The 11,565-nt window shown below is 28.9% G+C and overlaps 1 long non-coding RNA gene across 2 annotated transcripts; it reads left to right on the top strand.

Annotated features, from left to right (window-relative positions):
• Positions 1–8,137: 8,137 nt before the first annotated feature.
• LOC125589007 lies at positions 8,138–11,291 on the top strand. Of its 2 annotated transcripts, XR_007325210.1 has the most exons (9): positions 8,138–8,987; positions 9,073–9,349; positions 9,445–9,743; positions 9,859–9,940; positions 10,020–10,137; positions 10,223–10,386; positions 10,469–10,571; positions 10,660–10,812; positions 10,923–11,291. It is a non-coding gene; the product is annotated as an uncharacterized LOC125589007 (long non-coding RNA). The 2 variants fall into 2 exon arrangements; XR_007325209.1 differs by having other exon boundaries at positions 10,660–11,291.
• The last annotated feature ends 274 nt before the right edge of the window (positions 11,292–11,565 follow it).

Raw genomic sequence — 11,565 nt, 5'->3', positions numbered from 1 at the left:
CTTGTGTGGGTACTGTATACGATAGAAAAGGTCTTAAGGTCTATGTGTGCCGGTGTAACGTGGTGGAATGATGTATTTGTATGTCTCGGGCGTTACATCGTTTCTTGACTGGATCATGTGGCGACCGCATGAGTTGGCATGATTCATCTCCGGAGCAGACATGCGCCGTGCCTGTGTGAAGTTAAGAATGTAGTAGCACGGTTCACCTGGAGACAGCGTGATATGGCGTGAACGTGTGAATGTAGTCACACTGATCACCTGGAGACATCGTGATGTGGCATGATCGTGTGAGTGTGGTGGCGTGGATCACGTGGAGACAACGTGATGTGGCGTGATCATGTGAAGGTGTGGAACTCACGGAGACAGCGTGATGTGGTGAATTCTCACGCGACAATTTGAGAGGCGTGGAGACAGCATGATGTGGCGTTAATCTCATGTTGGCACTGTCGGGGTTTATCCTTGTTTCTTGTTGTTTGCTATTGCTTTACTGGATGTTCTAGGTAGAGATTTTGTTATGTTGTGTGGTGAATGACGGGTGATGATTTCGGGGCTTTTGGAGTTTTCCTCACTGAGCTTTTGTCGAAATGCTCACCCCTCCTTTTTCCTTTTTCATTTCAGATTCGGTTCATGTTGTTGGGTTTTTGTCAAAGATGTCTTAGGATCCTAAAGACACATTGTTTCGACCTTATAGCTGGAGACAAGTGTCATGATATCGCCGACCATTTCAGCTATGCTGGGTCGGAGTCAGGGGCGGACGTAGGTGAAGACATACAGGGTCACGTGTCCCCGTCTCTTTTTTTTATTTCCTTTCATAAGCTATACAATTCATGCAATGCTCTTCTAAACCTACAACTAAATATCATGAAATAAAATTATGTGGCCCCGTCTAAATGGACTCTTGCGTCCGCCACTGGTCGGAGTATCTCATCAAGTCTTTTTCTTTGTTAGCTGGTCTTTTTGCAGTAAGCCTTTCAGGTATGGCTTCTCATGTTCTAATCCACCAATCCCTATATATGTAACGTGCGACAAAACCAGCACTGGTTGAGAATGGGTCGTTTGTGACTTTCCCGGATTAATCCCAACCAAGTAACGGAGATGATGTTTGGTCCGGAGCCTTGTGCTTGACTGTGTCGCCGTATTCGATGTTGCTAGTTTGAATGATTGTACCGTTTTTATTTGATTTCAGTATTTGTTTTTTGTAAGTTTATGCCTTTAATGGGTTGATGGAATAAAAAATATGTTAAAAGAATAAAAATATAAAAATATAAAAATAAAACATTTATAACTCATAAAATAGAGCAACTACTAATTCCTACAACAACAACACGTTTATGCTCTCTCGAATTCCTAAATAGAATCCCTAAAGAAACATAAATTAAATATCTCAACAAATTTAGGAGAAGCCAAATTTCACCAACCAAAAAAAATTAAAATCATTACGAAAAATGATCATGGTGGAAGATGCTCACAGCAGACTCCACCAAAAAGAACCGGCAAATTTAGATGTCAAAGTTAACAATCGAATCATGTCCACAATAAAAAATATATTTCATTTACTCTATGAAAAGTATTAAGTATTTTACCAACCAAAACAACTGGTGAAGTAAATTACCGTATCTTTTTTTCTATCCTTAAATATCATTTTTTTTAGAGTTCTTCCAACAAACACATCCCCTATGCAATATTTGAAAAGTGATTTTTTAAGTTTTGTTTATCCGTCAATACCCCCAATTCACTTTGAAAAACAAATAATGATATGGTTTGGTTAAAAAGATGACATGACTTCCCTCTAGTTATGACTTGTAATAATTTAATGATAAAGACTTTAATCTGGCAAGATGCTTCAATAACTTCGATAGATCCCAAGTTCGAAGTACTTGAAGCATTTTCTTTTAGCAAAAAAGATTCTTAAAATAAGATAGTTACAGAATCTGGCTACATACCATAAATATAAATTATATTTATAATAATTATTAAATTCTAAAATAATATAACAATAAATTTAAAAGTTTCATTAAAATGAAATTATGATAAAAAGTAAATAATTTAGTATAATTATTTATATGTTCATTAAAACTAATTATAAAATACATTTAACAAATAAAATGTAACAATTTCGACTAAAAATTCAAATTTTTATGAATAAATAAATATTTAAGGTAATATTTGGATCCAAAGATATATAAATGATTAATCATTAATCTATTGAATTTATTTGAACTTAATGTTATACAATAATTGTTGTGTTTTCATTATTGATTTATTGAGATAAATTAATTAAATAAATTTTCTAGATATAATTTAAAAAAATAAATCTACTTAGAACTATAGTTTTAAAAATCTAAATATGGGATAGACCAAATTGTTCATTTTAATTTTGATTTTCCTTAACTAAACCAAAAATTAAATAAAATATTGTATAACATTTAAGTACAATAACGAATAAATAATAAATAATTTATTTATGATTAATTCTATTTAAACTAATAAAATGGTATTTTATTTATTTATATATATAATATTTAAATTTTTTATTTCTACACATGTAGGAGAAACCAACTAGTTTATTTTGAAAGAAGAGTACCCACAAATAAGAAATTGAGGATGTATTCTTCCAACGTTTACTTTCAATTTTTTTCAATTTTAACCTTTGTAATTTACATTTTAATATTCAATTTATTAATAACTAAATGTTTTATTAAATTTTATTAAGAATTAGAGATACTATTTATAAAATACTAAAATGAAATATATATATATATATATATATATATATATATATATATATATATATATATGAGAAAATATAACACCAAATTGTCAAATATAACTTTTCTAAAAACATCGATTATTGAATTATTTAACGTCTACTGAGCTTAGGCGATTACATCCATAGATAAATTCGACTGCCAGACAATAAACGAAGAGTTTTACTTTAAATTCTAAAATATTATTCGGAAAAACATAAAGAAGTCATATTCAATATCGATGTTGAAATATTCAACTGATGAAGTTTGAGAGAAATTGGTAACCGTCTCTGGTTGTTTCTCCATTAAGATTATTTGGTGAAAGAGAGATGAACTATGAATTCCGATTCAAGAGTACTCGTCTGAAGGAGCAATAGATCATTAAAATGTTAAGTTCTCAATACTTGTTCAATGTAAATTGAGAAACTAAAATATTTATGTATTTTATATGGATATAATTTAATTTAATATTAATATTTATTAAATAAGGCTTTCTGCTCATATGGTTTTATGATCATTTGTATCTTGTTATAACAAATAATATTTATCCATTGATCACAAAATTTTACCGTGAGATTTTTAACAGTTTTAGTAATTTATAATCGTTTAAAAAAAATAAATATAACATATACGAAAAAACTAAAATTTATGATTAATGTGATATGTTAATATAAAATAAAAATGATAGAGAATACACAAATTGTTAGCAAATATTTATTTTTTAAAATCATTAATTTTCATATATATTTTAATCACACTATTTAATTCCATAACTTTTATTTAAGAAAATAAAGAAGAATATTTTTTTTACAGTAATAACTTATTTTATATTTATGTTTAATTAGAAGTATAGTATATATTTAGAATAACAAATTTAATTCTATAAAGACTCTAGAAATCATTCTAACGAAGTAATGTATCTCAAATCAATACTAATAAAAAGGACATTTTGAGGCTCCATGGAACGTCCACATCAGCGAAAAAAATTCTCTCCAAAGATGACACGTGCCATAAAATATAGTTTTACATTTTAATATTACTAATTTTCGAAAATTAGTAATAATATGTAAATATATAGCATAAAAAATGAAAAAACTACATTAAACATATGTAAAATTACCATTTTTACTCTAAAAAAACGGCTTATTTCCATAATGTAACATTACCGTTTTATAAAAAAAAAACAAAAAACATTATATATAATTTCGAAAATAATAAATATATGCAAACATACAACATAAAAAATGGAAATACTACATTAAACATATGTAAGATTACCATTTTACATTTTTATTTTTAAAAAATAATATGTAAACATACAACATAAAAAATGGAATAACTACATTAAACACATGTAAGATTACCATTTTTCACTAAAAAAAGACGGCTTATTTCCATAATGTAACATTACTATTTTGTAAAAAAAAAATTATATATAATTTCGAAAATAATAAATAATATGTAAACATACAACATAAAAAATGGAAATAATAAAAGGGACCTTTTGAGGCTCCACGGAGCGTCCACATCAGCGAAAAAAATTCTCTCCAAAGATGACACGTGCATAAAATATAGTTTTACATTTTAATATTACTTATTTTCGAAAATTAGTAATAATATGTAAATATATGGCATAAAAAAATGAAAAAACTACATTAAACATATGTAAAATTACCATTTTTTACTTAAAAAACGGCTTATCTCCATAATGTAACATTACCGTTTTATAAAACAAAAACAAAAAAAATTATATATAACTTTGAAAATAATAAATATATGTAAACATACAACATAAAAAATGGAAATACTACATTAAAGATATGTAAGATTACCATTTTACATTTTTATTTTTAAAAAATAATATGTAAACATACAACATAAAAAATGGAATAACTACATTAAACATATGTAAGATTACCATTTTTCACTAAAAAAAAGACGGCTTATTTCCATAATGTAACATTACAATTTTGTAAAATGTATAGTATAATAAATAATAACTAAATATACAATATAAGAAATAAAAATATTATATTAAATATTTATCGTAATATTAGAATAAATAAATATAAAATAAAATAAAAAATAATAAGCAAATATAGTATATAAGAAATAAAAATATTACATTAGATATATATCGTAATATTATCATTGATATAAAAGCAAGAAATTTAGAATAATTCAAAAAAAATAAAATTAAAGTAAGATTACCATTTTTCACAAAAAAAACGGCTTATCTCTATAATGTAACATTACCATTTTATAAAAAAAAAACATAAATATAACTATTTGACTATTTGTCCAAGTTCTTCTATTAAACATTGCCGTTTTACATTAAAAATGAAAAAAAACATTAAGATTTAAACATCTATCTTAAAATATAAAATATAGATATTAACTAAATATAAAGTACAAAAAAGAGAAATACTCAATATATAGAAAAATAAATAATAAGTAACATATATAAATATATGAATTATATATACAATAATAAGTAAATGCACAATTTTTAAAATATGGAAAGAGTACATTAAATATTAAACATCTATCTTAAGATGTAAAATATAGATATTAAGTAAATAGAAAGTATAAGAAAAAGAAATACACAACTTAAAAACAATGGAAAAAGTATATAAATATTTAAACATCTTTCTTAAAATGTAAAATATAGATATTACGCAAATAGAAAGTACAAGAAAAGGAAATACACAATTTAAAAAATGGAAAAAGTACATTAGTATTTAAACATCTATTTTAAAATGTAAATCTATATTAAAATATAAAATTATTAGTAAATAGAAAGTATAAGAAATAGAAATACACAATATAAAAAAAATAATAAGTAAATATATAATATAAGTAAATACGCAATTTAAAAATGGAAAATTACATTAAGATTTAAAAATATATCTTAAAATTTAAAATATAGATATTACGTAAATAGAAAATATAACAAATGAAAATATACAATTTAAGGAAAATGGAAAATGTACATTAAGATTTAAACATCTATCTTAAAATGTAAAATAGAGATATTAAGTAAATAAAAAGTACAAGAAATATAAATACATATACAGGAAAATAAATAATAAGTAAATAATGTAAATATATAATATATGAATTTATATATAATAATAAGTAAATACACATTTTTTAAAAAAAATGGAAAAAGTTCATTAAGCATTAAACATCTATCTTAAAATGTAAAATATATAATATAAGTAAATACACAATTTAAAAAAATGGAAAAAGTACATTAAGATTTAAATATCTATTTTAGAATATAAAATATAGATATTATGTAAAAAAAAATATATAAGAAATGGAAATAAACATTTTAAAAAATGGAAAAAGTACATTAAGATTTAAACATCTATCTTAAAATGTACATCTATCTTAAAATGGTAGTAAATTATATAAAAATGGAAATACCACATTAAAAAAAAACAAAAAATGTATAGTTTTACATCAAGAAAGTTCCTATAAAATTCAGTATTCCATCAACATCAACCTCACACTATCAAGGAAAACTTCAAAGCACTCGAGCAAAAAAAATGGTTCCACCATCAACTCTTGCCGTCCCAAAAACCTTTAATGACCTTGAAAGAGATTTTTTATAACAACGAACTTTTTGTTAGGTGGATTCATTCTTGGGAAACCCACAACTTCCAAAAGCCAAACTTATTCATGGGAATTGAATTGCTTTTCATAGACTCAAAGGTATTCTTACAAATTTAAATCAATCTAATCCATAATTTTATTGTTAATATTCATACTAACTCTTTCATGATCAAACCATTACATTTAATAACCATTCAAGCGTTTATCCCGAAACACTTCTTTCCTCGCCGAATCAGGTATTGGTTCATGTTGGTTTAGTATTTTGTTTTTGGTTTATTAATGGTTTAGGATGGTCCTATTGTAAATATAATTTAAGTTGGTTTAGCATATATTATGCTTAAAATAACTTAAATTAAATAATAGTAATATTATGCTTAAAATATAATTTTAGAGAGTTTTCAAATATAGTTTACAGAACATTATAGGTGATGAATTTAATTTATTAAATTCGTTTATTACTTAAAACTAAGTTTTTTTTAAAACATACTGAGTTATAAATTTCAATGCTGGATTGGTGAGTATAACATGAAGACAAAAATATAAATATTTCATTTTCAAGATAAGAAATTCAGTTTTGATATAGTTACTCAATATATAATATCTTAAATTATTTTTTTTTTAAATATACATAATTTATATATATTGATTAATCATCCAAACTTAAACTATTATATTATATATGAATAATGTTTTTAAATAAAAATAATTGAGAAAAAGATAAAAATAGCACTAAATCAAGTTTTTGTTCCCAAACTATCACTCAAGGTCAAAAGTCACAAAAATACCACTTAATGTTTTATCAACACAAACTTAGGGTTTAGAGTTAAAGGGTGGGGTTTAGAGTTAAAGGGTGGGGTTTAGGATTTAGGGTTTAGGGTTTAGGGTTTAGAGTTTAGGGTTTAGGGTTTAGAGTTTAGGATTTAGGGTTTAGGGTTTATAGTTTAGGGTTTAGGGTTTAGGGTTTATAGTTTAGGGTTTAGGGTTTAGAGTTTAGGCTTTAGGGTTTAGAGTTGAGAAATGAGGTTTTGGGGATAAGATTTCAAATTTTGAAAAATAAAAAAATTAAAATTTTCAAAAGATAAAATGCTATTTTGGTCATTTTTGTTTTTGAGTGCTATTTTTGTGATATAAATTTAGAAAGATGCTATTTTGGAGATTTGCCCATAATAATTTCTGATTTAAAAAAAAAAAAAAAATAACAAATGGTTATTTTCAAATAATAGATGTAATTTACATTATACTATCATTTAACAAGTGTTAGATACGTTGTGATATATCATTATTTTCTATTTCCAGAAGAAAAAAAATTGTTAAACATCAATATCATCTAGGTTAAGTATACTAACAACACAAATTCAAACATCACAAAAATTATTTACATAAACATTATAATACAATAATTTAATCAAAAAATACAATTCAAAAAAACAATATTCAAAAGAATAGTTATATACTTAGTATTTAAAAATCAAAGATACTTTTTCTAAAATTGTACTTACCTGGCCAAGGAGATCAACAATTTTTTTACGGATCGATCGATTGTTGAGCAAGTGGTCGATCCGAAAATACTCTGCAGTTTAATTAAGTATCTAAAATATTTATTCCAACACTCAACAGATAGTTCTGCTAAATATGATAACTAGATAACTAACAAAATTACAAAAAATATTTAAATAGTAAAAAATATGTTAATTTAACGTGTTAAAATTTAAAAATAAATTTTAATTATGACATGCATCTTAACATTTATATAAATATATATCATAACCTAAATATAAATAATTTAACAACTTAAATTAGAAAAAAATAAAAATCCCGGGCGTAGCCCGGGTTAATCCCTAGTCATATATAATGAGGCACTTTTGCCTCTCCTAAGCCTATCCACGTGTCCTTATTTTTAAAAGGGTGGGTCCCACGAAAAAATCAGAAAAGGGTTTGTCTTTGTTAACTGCAAATGTGATTGGTCTTAGTGTCTTTAAAAGCCCTTTTTGAAGGTTTAGGCCCACTTAATGTCCGGCTGGTTTTGGTTGATTGGGTTATTAGTTTCGTTTGGTTTAGTTAGTTGGAATGGTATTCAATTGTCCTTGGGTTCGGTTAGGGTCTTTCACGTTTGATTTCGTATAAGCTGAAAATGTAGCGTTTAGTGATCCCTCTATCTGATTAGGGCTTCCTATCTCTCTTTCTTGCTTACAGAACTGGATCCGTCGTTGTAGCATATCATGATCTGCACAACGCATGTTTGTATTCTCATCTCTTGAACTCTCCAGTCGGTCTCTCTTCATTTCCACGTTGTTCAATGTATTTCTTTAAATTCTGGAATAAATGTTATTCGCAGTCAACCCATTCTCGGTTTCGACACTTCTGTTTGCTTCTTCTCATAGCTATATATATCAGCGATTTGAGAGCATGCTTGATCCTCAGAAACCCCTATCAGTTTATCATCTTATAAAGCATTGAAAGATTCAGAAAGATGGCTTCCTATGATGCTGTTCTCGCTCACTCAGCCTCATAAGATCTGCCTAGTTCATCGTTGGTCGTCTGCTACATTTTTGGGACTCGAAAAACATTAAGAAGCAGAGCGAATTCATGGGAATCACTCTACTCCTCCTTGATGAGAAGGTATAGTAACGATAAATGTTTTCCCCTTCGATTTAATTTTTTTTTGTAACCAGCCGATTATCTAATCTTCACTCTTCGTTTGCAGAATTCGGTTATACATGGGATTCATTCCTGCTGCTCGCTCCCCTTATTACCGTCCGTTACTGAAATCGAGTTCAGTCGTGAGAGTTTCCCGCTTTGAGGTTGCAGGATGTACAAAAATATGTACTAGATAACGGACCACCCTTTCGTGATCCGGTTTATCCCCCAGACAACCATTGATGAAGTTATTGAGAACGCTCTTGTGATCAACGTTGAGAAATTCATCCTGCGGAAGTTTGACCCTCTCCAAGCTCTCGCAAACACTAATTTAGAACTCCTCGGTTTGTCCTCCGTAGACGTTTGCTATTTAAGTGTTTATGTCATTATATGTTGTTCATGCAAAATAAATTAATTTAATTTATTCCTTACAACGCAGATGTTGTTGGGCAGATTCAATATGTCCAAGTTTCGGACCTAACGGACGCTGGAGTTACGACTCGAGTTGTTGTCCATTTTTTGATTGAACCGTAAGTAACCAAAACCGTTGTTTAGTTTGCCTTTCTTATAAATGTCGTCTTCATGGTAATAACTTATTTCCATACGCATAACAGGAGGGTGGTCGTGTACCTCTCTTTGTGGGATGATGCTGCATCAATTTTTGGGGTCTCATCAACTCAGGTGATAACACACAGACTGTCATGGTGGTCACTACTGTGAATCCCAAAATATTTGGAGGTTTGTAATCTGTCACGTTTGTCATCGTATTTGTCATGGTTTGTCAATTTATATACTTATGCGAGCTCTAATGTTGGTTCACCTTATGCAATCCGAAACACTCTTGAATCTGCAGGTAACCTATACCTCAACTCAACCCCAGCAACGAAATTTTATTTCGACCCAGCCCTACAAGCCATCGCAGAGTTCACGGCCAGGTATCAACTCATTGGTTGTTTGGGTTCAACTAATATTTAATCTTATAGTAACATAACGTATTATGCCCTGTGGTTTCAGCTTAAAAGGCCGATCGGGGGGAATATTTTCCCTGCATCGATACCAAAGATGGCATAAAAAGAAGGAAGTTGTCTCCATAGGAGAGCTAAACAAGTTCATTATCAACTCTGATGAACAGGTAAAATTTTGGATCCAAATAAGTTTAGGTTGCGTTTTGTTTTTAGACAAGAATTAGTACTGATTAATCTACCCCCTTGGTGCAGACATAGGAAGCTGATTTCATTTGCAAGGCTCGGGTTGTGGAAGTCCTTCCACAAAATGGTTGGTCTTTCGTTTCTTGCACTGGCTGCAGCAAGAAGCTTGGCAAGTTTAGGGATTCTGTCCGTTGAAACCGTTGTGCTAATCCCAACGTTACAGGAGTTATAAAGTAGGAATTTGGTATTTTTAAAGTGTTGAGATTTAAAACGAGTTTCCCTCATTACAATATTTTATGTTACCTTATGTTTTAGGTACCGGGTTGAATGGAGATGATAATGCCACTTTTGTGGTCTTCGACTGGGAGATGGTCAAGCTTACTAAGCGGAGGATGCAGCTGGCCTGACTCTTGATGAGGTTTGTAACTTCCTACTCACACCATGTGCTGATCGCTTCCAACCCTCATAAACTCACTATATTTGCTTTACATTTGGAACAACTGTAGATGAATGGTGGTGGGGGCGAGGAACTCCCGCAATGTGTTAAAGACCTTGCTGGAAAAGAATTTATTTTCCAGATACGTGTGACACCATTCAATTTTTCCTCAAGCCACCGTACTTTCACTGTTTCTGCAATCATTGATAGCATTGCTCCGGAGGTATTACATATAAGATTGTTTGGATTACCTTATCAACTAAGTAATTTCATAATAACATAATTTAAACTGTTTAGCAAATGTTCAAGACCACTGAAGATGAATATATTTAGGTGGAAGGTGGTGAAGCATCAGCATCTGACAGCAAGAATGTTAAAGATGAAGCCAATGAACCAAGTTCATCCGCTGATGGAGGCGCACAAGGTACCCGTAAACACCGCCGTGAGTGAAGTTAAAAAGCAGGTTCACCGTCAACCCACCTTTGCTTTCGTTTCATCTATGCAGTTACTATTTTAGACTTTCCATTTTCTTTCTATTTTAAGGGTTTTTTTTTGCAAGACACAAATGCTTTTAATATTTAACTACAAGGGTTGATGTAATATTTAACATGGTTGATTACAAATTTTACAACATGCCACTAGCATCGAAAACTAATTACAAACATTTCCTCTAAATATTATGTATTCAAGATCTTACTCGAACGGACCTGTCTTCAATATACATTACTAGCGTCGATCACATTTAAAACCTGTCATTTACATGACACACAATACCACTACTAAATATGCAATGTATGGCTATACGTCTGTTGAGTTTAACCATTATTCAATTCCATTCCCAATTAAAAGAATTTCAAGCATTACACATCTGCACTTAAAGATTTATAGAAATTCTACATTCTTCTTCTTCTTCTTATACATCTGTTCACTCTTCCCCTTCTTATACATCTCTTCACTCTTTTTCTACACTCCACAC

The sequence above is a fragment of the Brassica napus genome, chromosome C6, assembly GCF_020379485.1.
Source record: "Brassica napus cultivar Da-Ae chromosome C6, Da-Ae, whole genome shotgun sequence".
NCBI lineage: Eukaryota > Viridiplantae > Streptophyta > Magnoliopsida > Brassicales > Brassicaceae > Brassica > Brassica napus.
The sequence above is the reverse complement of the archived record's forward strand: the minus strand, read 5'-3'. Positions and strand labels throughout refer to the sequence as shown.